Here is a 13,689-nt window from a genome sequence, read left to right as displayed (position 1 = left end):
ATTTGTGTTTACTTTTTTCTTGTAAATATAGCCCTTCCTGGCAGAAAGAACCAGCAAAGACTGCATTAAATCAACATGTCTAATTCCTCTTAGCAGACTGCATCATTTCATAAGCCTTATTAACAGCAAACGAAGGACAATTCAAATGTCATTAGTACTGCCAGGCTCGATTGTCCTCATTGGTGTAGAATAGTGTTCTCCACCTTGGCAATTTTAAGATATGTGGACTCCGTCATGGTTGGCTGGGAAATCTGGGATTTTAAGTCCATATATCTTCAACATTGCCAAGGTAGAGAAACACTGGTGGAGAAGGGTGAGGAAAGCGGAAGTTCTTACCTGCCACTGAGATTCTTCCAGTGGGCTCTGGGTCTTCCCTAGTTCATCAGAAACTTCCAAGGTTTTAAATTTTTTTTAGTGAAAGTTTGGTCCCTTGTGAATATACACCTAGGTGTGACACATCAGTATCCTTAATGTTTCACACCTCTTATGTGTGGAATATGATAGGAGCCACTGGACCATGGAAGAGCAATGTGAGTATAAGAAAGAGGTTCCTTGAATTGCACTTAAAGAAGCTCAATGACATAGAAGTAACCAGTTCTTTAATGCCAATTCCGGCAATAACAAATATGATCAATTTGCTGCTTACCTGGAAAATATCAGCTTTCATAGAGGAAATGGTTGCTCTCACAAAGGAAGCCTGTGAATAAAGCCTACTGTGGCAGATTTAAAAAAAAAGCTAAAACAACCTTGGACTAAAAGGATACATCAGGGCACAAAAATCAACCTGCCTCTATACATAGTCAAGGAGAGGTAAGGGGCTGATTGCAATGCACAACCCCCCCCCCCCCCATTCATCTGTAAGGTCATATTTTATGATACCTATGGAAAAGAGGTTGTTGAATGTTTGGAGTGAAGCAGCTCAGAAGCTCAAATGGGTAAATTATCAACTTAGAAAAATGACCAAGAAGTTCCATGTCAATACCAACAAAGAATATGGAGGGGCCAGTGCAATCGTTAAATTTTTATCTCTGTTTGGAGATACCTACAATCAGCAGGCAAGATGCATGAGTTGTCAAACAGAGAGCTAGGACAAGGTTAATTCCCATTACTTCATTGCTTCCCACACATCCTAAAATATTTTTGTTGATAAACAGTGACTTCAATTCAATGGTTGAAGGATGAATTGCAGTACTGAGGCCAACTTTGTACTACCCTGTTTGTTAATAGAGTGCTACAGTTTGGAAGTAAAGTATACCTTTGCAATGCCATCTTGAAAAGGAGCTTGTATGTGTTGATATGACTGTTACAAGAACTATCCAAAATGGAGGGACAGAGGACATTTTGCCCAATATGAAGGCATCAGTAGTCAGAACCTCCATAGGCAATGGTGCGTAAAGGACAAACCTTTTAGAAGTTTGCAAAAATGAGACCACTATAGTAGTGACCACTTGATCCTAGGATAGACAGAAAGCAGGGGCCTTTCCATGCTTGAGTTCAGTTAGATATGGTATTGGTATATTAGGTGCATCTGAAATTGAGCCTAAAATGTGATAGTGCTGGATTTGATTGTGATGGTATGACTCTGCTGTTGATGTTCAGTGAGTCTCTGAAGATAGGGAGCTCTGGGTAGAGGAAGGCTTTGACTTGGCTGGTCTTGTTTTACTAGAGAGGATGGTGAGGATTTTTCAATCTTAATGTCAAGGGGGTAGATTCATTTCATTATTGACAAATGGCCAAGGCAGATGGCTTGATCAAAATAGAAAGTGGTTGGGTCAGGACTGATTTGAATACTGAAAGCACTGAACGCTTGCCCTACTGTAGCAAATTAGATGTGCAGGAACACAACTGCCAAAATAGAGTAGCGTTCAAACAACTGCATGAGCCTGCAGAAAGCTATGGCTGGTTTGAAGTTTTAAAAATGTCTTTCATATATGCTGTTCCATTTCAAAGCATTTATTTTAATCACTTCAGACAACCAACTCTATTTCTGTTAGTAGGACATACTCTTGGCACTGTATCGCAGCCATGTTTGAAAGGGACCTTGTAAAATAGCCAACAGTGATTGTCTGGGACTTTGGAACAGCAGCAAGCGGAATGGGAAGACAAAAGCCATAGATATATAAGCTAAAGCACGGGTGTCAAACTTGCGGCATCATGTTGCTGTCACATGACAATTTACAATGTTTTTTCACTTTGCGGAGCTGGACATGGCCTGTGTGTGATGCCTCCAGGCCATGGACCATCAATTTGATACCCCTGAAAAGCACTCAAGGGCACAGAAGCTTTTAAGACTGCTTCCAAAATCTGATGTTTAGGTTACCAGTTCTAGAAAGAATCCACTACCTCTCCCCATCCAAAAAAAAAATGCAAATAAAGGGAAACTATGTCTGCTGAAAGGGAGAAGTTTACTTTAGCGTGGAAGGAGGCTTCAAAACCATAAAGCCAAGGTTACACCAGAAACTCGATAAGGTGACTCAATACTGCTTTAGAACTCACTGCTTTGGACAACACCAAAAAATACAGCATTGGATGAAGAAAAGTGGAGGGGATTGGATCATTCCATGTCAAGTGGTCTGATGTCAGAAAAGTGCCCCACTCGACCATCATGGATGTCAATGAAACTTTGTGTGAACATGCACACATGTCCCCAATGAAACTTGGTAAAAGTGTTACATTTGCCGATGCAATACTTGCACACATATAGTCATTTGTTTGGCCCCATACCGCAGCCTTCTACAGTATGACTCTGAAGTTCCAGCAACTTTGAGACATAATATCGCTGGCAATATTTTGTTGAGAGAAACAAAACCTGGCCATTTTCTACAACCTTTTGTGCTCTATTAAACAAAATAATAAAGACACTCTTATGAGCAATCTCCCTCTAGATAATTTGGAGCAAAGTTGGCTGAAAATATTGTGGCTCGAAAAAAGGTTAAAGTTTGGGTTGTTACATCTCTGGAAGGAAAGGTTTGATAAATGTGAAGCTTTTTGTGTAATAATGTAGCAACACAAGGTTGTCGAATATAAAATTTCATTCTCCTACTGCTTTCCAATAGTTAACAAATTGAGTGTAAAGTTGACCGTTTTTGTAAAAACGCCAAAAATGGGGTGTTTTCAGCCTGCTTTTACAAAAAAAGACCTTCTGGAAACTCTGTTAAATCATTCTTATTAGAGAGAGCATGGGTCAAACTCCCTAAAAAAGGTTGATTTTTCCATTGCTGATGTATAAAGCCCTAAAAATAGGGATAAAGATGTACATCAACATGCATTATTTTATATTGTGCCGTTGTTATTTCATTTTATCCTGGAGTTTAAAGTGTGTAATTCATTTCTTGCATGCTGTATGAATCTGTTAGTTTACTAGCGGTGCTTCTACACTAATGACAGCGGTTAAATGTGCTGTAAGTACCGTATTTTTCAGAGTATAAGACACACCTAGCTTTTGGGGAGGAGAACAAGAAAAAAAAATCTGCCTCTGCCTCCCAGCAATTTGCCTCCTTTCAGCAAACAGCACAGATGATATACACTGTTTGCAGTGTATTTCTGTGCATGTGTGCCTGACCCATAGAAATAGCAAAGAATTGGAGAAATGTACATTATGGCAGTATACTAAAGCCAGAAAGTTTTCTTAAATGTAGTCACTCTAACTCCTCCCAATTATTTAAATAGATTTTCTCGAAACATGACTAAGTCAAGATCTAACTCAGCTGCCTTATCTTAACACAACAGGATACTGTTACATTTCAGACTATACTTGTACAGATGCTGTTAAAATTGATGTGGCTTTCTGGAAGTATACATTATTCTCTGCTATTTAAGCGAAGATACAATAGCACTGGGGCTCTTCAGATTAAGCATTTATTTAAAAAAGCTTCTTCATTCAGTTGTCTAGAACAATAATAAAACAGACTTAAAAAGTAAGTCTAATAATTTGAACATTCTATAGGCATCTATAGTTATTGACTTGCCTCCTTGCAGCAGCCAGTTTCAGTTTCAGCACAGCCTGATTTACACAAAAAAATAAAAATCTGGCTCTGCCTCCCAGCAATTTGCCTCCTTGCAGCAAACAGCAAAAAGCCGAGTTTCACTTTCAGTTTTACCACAGATTCATTAGCACAGGCCTCCTGACAATCAGCTGTTTCAGGCTGCAGGGATTGCTGCATGCCTGCAGCCTGAAACAGCTGATGGTCAAGAGGCTGACAATCAGCTGCTTGTGCTAATCAGGCTGTGCTGAAACTGAAACAGGCTGTTTGCTACAAGGAGGCAAATTGCTGGGAGGCAGAGGTCAAGGGTGGGGGCCGGAGGGTGGACGAGGCTACATTTGGTGTATAAGAAGCACCCAAATTTTCACCCTTTTTTGGGTGTGTGTGTGTGTGTGTGTGTCATAGTCCAAAAAATACGGTACTTTAGTGATGCCACATGTTAGCATGTTGCGGCTACAAGATTCTGAACTGTACAGGTGCAATTGTCATATTTCTGTCATAACATTAGCATCAAACTTGCATGTTTCAGATTTTGCAGTAATACACTTTATATTATTGCAACTTTCCATAATATGCGAAATCGATGTCAATGAGTCAACTAGCAATCCAACTCTGCCCAAAAGCATTGTTGGAGAAAAATTGAAGTCAACTTTACACCATGGTTCATTTTATTCTAAAAAAATTGGGCTGCATTATGTGCAGTTTGTTCACCGAAGAAAAATTTTTTATTAATAATCGGCAATTGGATGTTGAGCTCACAGAGGATGACCAAATCTGCTTGCATCGCAGTGATGTATCTGAAAAAGTATGACATGAAGCAAAAGTCATGCTGCAACCCATTTGACAAACAAAATCACGTAACTAAACATGGGCTGTTGAAAGTCGATCTACCCATGTCCAATGATTTAACAAAAGTGGCGAAAACTGTGAAGCCAGGTCAAGATTTGTTTCAAGTGTAAAGCCAAATACGTTTCCAGGGTTTAAAGCATGGCAGACTCGTCATCGTTGGATAATTACGATATGGACATTTCAGACACTGGTAATTAACGTTTCACCAATTTAGGGACTTCTCCAATTAATTTAAAAATTTAGAAGTTGAGCAGTAGTGATAAAGCTGGCTATGTGAAACAAAAAATTGAACACGTGTGGTAGCAGACAAAATAATGTTAGCCGTTGGAGTAGCAGCTGAAGTTATTGGGCAAACTAGCGAGTCTGCTGCTAAGGAATGCCAGTCATGCCAGTATTACGCTGACCTAATCGAAGACATGAAAATGAAAATATCTGATAGTTTGACAAAAGTTCAATAATTAACTTTGGCCCCAAAGAGTTAGTTGATACAGGTGACAGCAAAAATGTTTGGGGTTTCAGAACGTATGTTTAAAACAGCAAGAAAAATAAAAAGAGAGAGATGCATTTGTGTACTACCAGATGCAAAAGTTGGCAAACTGATGCCAAAGGAAATCGCTGACAGAGTTCGAGATTTCTGCAAGGATGACGAATTTAGCAGGATGTGCCCCGGCAAAAAGGATTATTTCCATTTGGCTTGAGTGCGTCAAAGTTCACAAACAAAAGCAGTGGCTACTGTGCAATCTGAAAGAACTTTATGTGGCATATCGAAACAAATATGGTGCTGAAATTGGTTTCTCAAATTCTGTGAACTCAGACCAAAGTGACGTGTCACCATCTGTGCCTTGGGCTGTTCTGACCGAGGATTCCGGAGAGCATGAAGCAAACTCCTTGTCCTGACAAAAAACCCTTTTATTAATTTACTGTGAATTCTGCTCATTCACATCCAGCAGTCTTTTAAGGGAGGATTTGCAGTCATAGACCTTATCTGGCTTGGAGAGCTGACAGACTGATATCTGCAAAACTTGGCAAGGAGTCTCGGAGAGTTGCGAACCAATTAAATGAACTAATTGTCTCCTGCAAACTCCACTCCCCCTTCACTCCTCTTTTATTTCCTCTGGGAGGGGCCATTCATCGTCCACCTGTGGCCTTACTCCCAAGTCAACCCCTGTTCTTTAGCTGTTTCCTTTGTCTGGCAACTTTGTGCATGTGCACACTGGGAACAGGCTCCAGCTGTTCCTCTGCCTCACTGATGTCTGACTCTGAAGGCAACTGATGATTGGCATATGGCTCTGGCTCCCTCTCTGCCTCTAACACAGAGCCCTCATCAGAGCCTTCCCCTGACTCCAGGACTGGCCCATGTTCCTCCCCAACCTCCTCACTGTCCGAATCTGCTGCCAACTTCGCTGGCCACTGGCAGGCCACAATACAAGCACACATTCCGTCTGTGTCTGCACCATTCATCAAAATGTTAAGCTTATGCTAGAAGGTGCCAACATTAAAGAGAACTACAAGCTGCTCTTGGGAAAGGCAGTTTGCGATCTGAACACCAAAAATTGTATGTTGTGATGCCAAAACTGCCCTTGTAAAGAGGCATTGATAGCACACTTGGATGAAATATTCGAGGACTAGGATTCTGAAGAATCAATAGAATTCAAACAATAGGTTCATACTGACCACAAAATGCTGGAAACAAATGTTCTCACCGTTGATGACTTCGTCAAAAATCTTGCTAGCAAAATGTGGAAACTGACTGGCCCCCACTTCGTTTCAAAACATCAAAGTGAATATTTGAAGTCGTTGCAAGCGGCCTAAAAGAAACCGAACTGATTGTACTGATGGATTTTGCGGAGAATTACTCATTTGTTCTCCAAGATGCTGCTCAAGGCTTTCACTGGGAGAATTCACAAGCCACAGTGCATCCGTTCATTGCTTATTATGGCAATAAAGATGGTGCACTGCAAATTGTCAACTGTTGCATAATTTCTGATCATATGCAATACGGTTTCCGTGCACGTGTTTATTCGGAAGGTGACTCAGTTTTTGACAACTAAAACAAAGATTACAAGAATATACTACTTTAGTGACAGTTTAACGGTGCAATAAAAAAATTAGAAAAAAATCATCAATCTGTGCAATCACAAACATGATTTTGAGATTGTGGCCGAATGGATTTTTTTCGGCATGAGTCATGGCAAATCACCATGTGACGACGTTGGTGGCATGACTGAACATTTGGCTGCTTGAGCCAGTCTCTAGCGACCCTCAACCGACCAAATACTGACACCAACAGATCTGTTCAACTTTTGCAACAGAAACATTCCTGGAATTAAATATATATACTTTCCGAAGGAAGAAATCGAAGAAAGCAGAATGCTGCAAGAAAAAAGATGAAAAGTTAGCAGCACAATAGCTGGCATAAGAGACAATTATTACCAGTTTGTGCCAGTTGATTAAAATTCGATTTCTGTCAGCAAAGTTTCAAATGACACGATCAACTTTGTGGCCAAAATGTCCAATACCGTCAATCTGAATTAAAAATTGGCCGACATATTTCCCGGTTGTTATGTTGCCTGCATTTATGACAAAAAAAGATGGGTAAGCAATTGGTGGAAATTTTGATCTAACAAAATGATGCGTTGGTAACATTTATTCATCTGCTCATTCATTTTATTGGCCTGAAAGACAAGATGTTTGTTGGGTTCCAGAACCACATCTTATTTGCGTGCTTCCAGCGCCTTCAGTTACATAGTCAGGTTGACAGTATCAATTCCCAGAAGCAACACTAAAGAACATGGCATGTAAATTCAATAATAACTGATTGTTGGAATTTGGCAGTTCATACGAACAGTTCAGACTTCGGCTTGGGAACCATATAAGGTACCCACTTTGGACCTGGGGACCTAGGATAAGCTGCCCAATTGTCAACTTGGGAACTGGACAGATACCCACACAAGGCTTTGGAATCTCGAGGAAGAACTACAAGCTTGGGATCCTGAATCAAGAAACCCACCTGTGGCTGGTATTAAACAGCTATTAGACAAGTCCCTTATGGCGATGGGGTTGCTGGGACAAGTGCCTGAACTGGTAGTGACAATGTCACCATGGACAAACACAATATAATAGTAGTAACGATGTCTATATAAAACCAACAAAACAAAACAATAATATAATGCATGTGACATTGCCATACAACATCCTCACCTTTGTCCCTATTTTTAGGCTTTATAAGTCAGCAATGAAAAACCAACCCTACTTTTTTAGGGGCTTTGAAACATGCTCTTTCTAATGAGAATGATTTAACAAAGTTTCCAGGTGGTCTTTTTTTGTAAAAGCGGGCTGAAAATATCCTATTTTGGCATTTTTACAGAAACGGTCAACTTTACACCCAATTTGTGAACTATTGGAAAGCAGTAGAATGAAATTTTATATTCGACAAGCTTGTGTTGCTACGTTAATACACACAAAGTTTCACGGTTATCATACCTTTCCTTCCAGAGATATAACAAGCCAAACTTTAACCTTTTTTCAAGCAGCAATATTTTCAGGCAAATTTGGTCCAAATTATCTAAATGGAGATCGCTCATGAGAATGCTTTTATTGTGTTTTTTTTTAATAGAGAACAAAAAGTTGTACAAGATGGCCAAGTTTTGTTTCTCTCAACAAATATTGCCAGAGATATTATGTCTCAAAGTTGCTGGAACCTCAGAGTCATACTGTAAAAGGCTGCAGTATGGGGCCAAACAAATGATTATATCTCTGCAAGTATTGCATCAGCAAATGTAACACTTTTACCAATTTTCATTGGGGACATGTGTGCATGTTCACACAAAATTTCATCGAAATCCGGGATGATCAAGCAGGGACCCCCAGCATGTAGGTCAATGCTCTCACCAAATCTCAAAGCTCTGGAAGGTTCTGACTGGAACTCCGTGTGAGGGCCAAACCTTTGATTCAGAAAATCTCAATGAAGAAACCTGGTACAGTTTCAATCTGTACTCAGAAAGGATTTCACTGAGCAACAGTTTAATGCTTCATTTGTATTTTTCTTGGCATAAAAAACCAAGTTCACAACAAGTATATACTTACTATAGGTCTCAGGTTAAAAAAAAAAGTCAAAATGGGAAATCACATCCAATGATTAAAGGGCAAAACTTCAATTGCAGACTTAGGTCTCCTATTTTTATTTATTTTTTAATCCTTTTCTGGAAATAACCCTAAGTATCCTGATTTTATGTTGATTTCCAGCAGAACATAAGTACTGTTTTACTTCTTAAAAAGCAAGAATTTGTTGAGAAACAAAAGGTTAGCTGTTTCACCGTGCATGTTTGCCTTTTATAAATTCTCATAAATAATATCTCCTTTAAATAATTTACATAACAAATTGTTAGTGAATGTCACAATAAGTATTTTGCATTTCATTTCATATTCAGGAATATGTTTTAGAACATTTTTTCATCTTCTCTTACAGTGGCAGAAAATCAGCGTTTAATTTTAGATTTTGAAAAAAACTTTCAATTCTACAAAATACCAAAATCTAACTATTTTAGATCTGAAAGGAAAAAACGTCTGAGACCATCTGAACATTCCTGCTATCTCTTTTCAAATGATGAAACAGAATGAGACGGAAAAAGAAATACCAACTAATATGAATGATGTGCATATGTATACATACATGTGCAAGGAACACTATGTTGCTGGTGCAAGCAAAGAGGCAGATATTAGGCATAAGTTATTTGACCTAGTTATTTGCGAGATCGCATTCTACCCCATACATCCCTACGACCAATCCGCTCACACAGGGAGGGTCTCCTCCGGGTACCCTCCGCTAGACAATGCGGGCGGGCGGTGCCCAGGAGTAGGGCCTTCTCTGTGATGGGCCCAACCCTCTGGAACGAACTCCCCCCTGACATTAGAACTACTGTTGATCTCCGCTCCTTCCGTAAGAAACTCAAGACCCACCTGTTCCGGCTAGCAGGCCTAGCCTAATCGGAATCTTAAGTACAATCTATTACTGCCCTTCCTGGATGGCTTTTTAATATTGTAAATTTGGGGTTTTAATTTGGTTTTAGACTGTTTTTAACTTGAAATGAGTTTGGGTATGTCACAGACCGTATGTTTATGTTTATGTCGGTTGTCTAATGTATTGTTGTTCTTGCTTTGTTGTTTTATTTGTACTGTCTGTACACCGCCCCGAGTCCCTGCGGGGAGAGGGGGGCGGTATATAAATTTAATAAAACTAAACTAAACATAAGTGTTTGCCTAATATAAAGAGTGTGTCTGAGGACACAAGGGTGTAAATTCTGCCACAGGTCTATTCTCACAAAGAGGAATTGTTTTCAGTATTAAGTGAACTATATGCTAAACTCTTTATTTTCGTACTTGGTTCTTAAGTTCCAGCCTTTTTCTTTCAAAAATTTACTATTGCTCTCTGTTGTCTGCATAATCTATAACCTCAGGTTTTCAAAGAAACTTCACAATCACAAGAGAGGACAACTGCTGGTAAAAGCAGCAAGTGGAAAGGAAAAGCACAGTTGGATAGTTATTCATAGTGGAGAGACTGAAGAAACAAAATTTTCTCCAGCTCTTGCTTTTGGTTTTATACTTTTTAAATGAACTTGGGATGTGTAATAAGTTTGTCACATTTGGACTAATCCAAAGTGATAAAATAAAAATGGATGAAGAATTCTAGAAAATCACTTCAAAGTGGATCAATAGCAGTGAAATAGATATAGTATATATTATGACCTTTTTGCCTTCTCCTGAGATTTATTTTTTGATTTCTCCTGGATTTTCCTCATACATTTTTCCCAAGGGTCAATCAAGTCAGCAAGCTATGGATTACTATCTTTAGAATAAGCACTAATAGGTATACATATAGTCCTTAATTTATAACCGGTCGCTTAGCAACCACTCAAATTACAAAGGATCTATAGGACTGATCTGTTCCGACAGTCAGTCTCCTCCAGGGTCACATGACCAAACTTTGGGCACTCAGCAACCAGGCTGCAGTTATGGCTGTTTCCTGTTGCTATGTGGCCTGGGTTTTATGAAAGCTGAAAGCTGGCATTTACTTCTCGCACAATGCTCGCTTAACCATAGTGACTTGTTTAACTTGTTTAACAAGCACCACAATGGACAGGTTTCTAAATAACATTTGCTGCAGAACAGAAGGGGGCTACTGCTCTCAAGCAGACATCTGGGCTGGAAAGCTGGAGCAGGACAGTGGTGTAAATGGGTCTAAAAGAGCAGTGGACTTTTAAGTACGGTAATCTTCCAAGGCAGTATAATAAATATTGAAAGAAAAGCTTGATGTCAGATGGCCTAATATAAACTCAGTAGGAGAAACTAGGTTAAAAGAAATGATTCTTGTACCTTATAGAACTATTTAGTTGTATGTCCATAATCACAGGACAGTCATTCTTTTCAGAAACACTAAGGTTGCTATCAGTACTGTACATTGTGAATTCATTTCATTTATTTTCCAATGAAAACCCCACCCCACAAGAAACACTGGTGAATCATACCCTGATCATAGAGTTAAATTTTATACTTTTCCACTAAACACTGAGTAGAGAGCAGCAGCAAGCCCTCAAGACTGGGCAGTTGTAAGAACCTGGAAATACAAATGATGTCATAGAAGACATGCTGAAATTGCTCATGTAGCTGAGAACTAGAGAGGGTGCTGGAAGACAGGAAATCTAATGGAATTTGCCACCGACGATTTAGAGCCACTGAAGTTATCATTTTTAATTTATAATAACATTTTGAAAAAAAGAGTTTTGGAGGGGCGAATACTATAAAACTCCTAGAAGATAAGCACCGCAGTGCCTCACGTAACAAAGAATTGGTTTGCAAAGGTTATGGGGACTTTTTTTTTTTTTAAAAAAGAATGCTATAGGAGCAAGGTCATTTTGTCCTTCATTGGAAGCCCCAACTGCAACTATACTGTTGCTCTTCAAATTACAAGTTATACAGATGTTTAGAGAGGGAAAGAGAGATGTAGCACCAGGGACTCAATGCTGAAAGTCAGCATTGATGCGCTTGGTTCAAGACTCACTTTCCTTCTGCAGGACAGGAGAGACTGTTCCAGCTGACAGCACATTCAAGTTGGCGTCTCGTCTTTTGCATCTTTTCCCAGCATGACATGTTCAAGGATGCTGGATAGGAAGCTAGCTAAAATCCAGAGATTCCTTCTTATTACACATAGTTAACTGTGTTATTGAACTCAGTGGTGCTTTCTTATGATCTGCCATGTACAAGGTCCATCTTATTTATTTAAGATGCAATGGCATTCTAGGTTTATAATAATAATAAAGAGAGCTTATGCCTGTGGTTGTTAATTCCTGGAAGCAAAAATGTGAAAAACAAAGGTGTCCCTGAGAAAGTATCCACCTGTGCTTTGAAATACTATATGGAAGAATGAACTCTCTTGCTTTAAATACATATGGAAAATTTGGTAAGAGGATTCCATATGGTAATGCCTGAAGTGTCTTATTTGGACCACATTCTTATGTGCTATATTCATGCAATTACTTGTAATTGAAGAATCCATTGTACAGACTGCCCTGAAGTGTGGGCATTTCCTCGTGATTTGTTGGAAAAGGAAAAGGAACTCTTAATAATGCAACTACAACTACAACAGCTTTGAAAGAAAACGAATGCAGGGTTATCATGGAATTGTCCACTGAGTGTTGGTATATTTTCTGTAAATGCTTATGTACTGGAAACTTTGAACAACAGAGAAAACATAACAAAAATCTGAAATAAACAATGAAAAACTATGAAAAAGTTATCAGGATTTGTTTGTTTGAAAGTTGCATGACTATTATAGATTTGTGCAGTGCCTAGCACTGTCTCCCAAAGTTGCAAGATCTAAACCTCTGGGAGAGCAAATCTGAAGCACTGCCAAGCCAAATTGTCTTAAACTTCTTTTTTATCAGTTTTTAAGAAGTGCTCTGTTTGATTGCTGTGAAGGCTAAATTGGTCAAGTCACTCATCTCTCCTTTCATTTTAAAGTATATAGGCAGCAGAGTAGCAGTTACATGGGCCTCTGCTGGTCTCTTGTCCCCCTACTTCCTTTTGCTGAAGTGGGTGGACAGGCTATACAATGGGGCCCAAGTGGAGCTGGAATCCTGTTGAAATGTTAGGGATATCAATGAAAGAGGCTCCATTTCTGGGTGGCAATCTAACAATCCTAGCCTTGAAAAAAGTAGACAGTCATGAGAGAGCTCTTTGTACACATGAGAAATAAATCCATGGGCATTCCATGTTCTGACAGGGGATCCTGAGTTGGATTTGAATTTAAGGTATTTGAAGGACAGAGTCCAAATTGAAATATCCCTCTCCTCCTCTAATAACCCTGCATGCTTAAACAATACTGCTGCTTTTCTGAAAAGAAAAAGGAAAGGCAATCAATTCCATATACCAGCGATTCCCAAACCTTTGCAGCTTGGCGGATCGGCTGGAGGGGGGAGAGAGGGGAACTGGGCCATGTAAATGGCAGGCTGGCGTGTATGCAAATACATGCATCTATTGCATGAGTGGCAGGCTGGCGTGCACAGCTCAACGTGAAAACAGCAGGCCAGTGTGCACATGCATGAGTGCCCACCACTTGTGCAAGATGAGCTACGTGTGCACATACACATGCATGCGCTCCAGCCAGTCGTGGGGTCCTATTCCGAATAGGCCACAGCCCAGGATCTACTGGGGACCCCTGCCATACAGCATTTCTTTTCTTCTATTTCTGGAGGGCAAAAGCCACCTGATGTTTTGCACTGCTGTTTTAAATTGTTTTATTTAACAGCATCATTAAGCAAAACACGGGACAGAATATTCTACTTTCGATTTAATCACTACT

The 13,689-nt window shown here is 39.6% G+C and overlaps 1 protein-coding gene across 5 annotated transcripts in view; it reads right to left on the bottom strand.

The window, feature by feature from the left end:
* Window positions 1-13,689, bottom strand: part of LCORL (ligand dependent nuclear receptor corepressor like) — a 111,035-nt gene that overhangs the window by 13,824 nt on the left and 83,522 nt on the right. The window lies entirely within an intron of this gene.

Source organism: Natrix helvetica, assembly GCF_964273705.1.
Source record: "Natrix helvetica genome assembly, chromosome: 7".
NCBI classification, from domain to species: Eukaryota; Metazoa; Chordata; class Lepidosauria; order Squamata; family Natricidae; genus Natrix; species Natrix helvetica.
The sequence above is the reverse complement of the archived record's forward strand: the minus strand, read 5'-3'. Positions and strand labels throughout refer to the sequence as shown.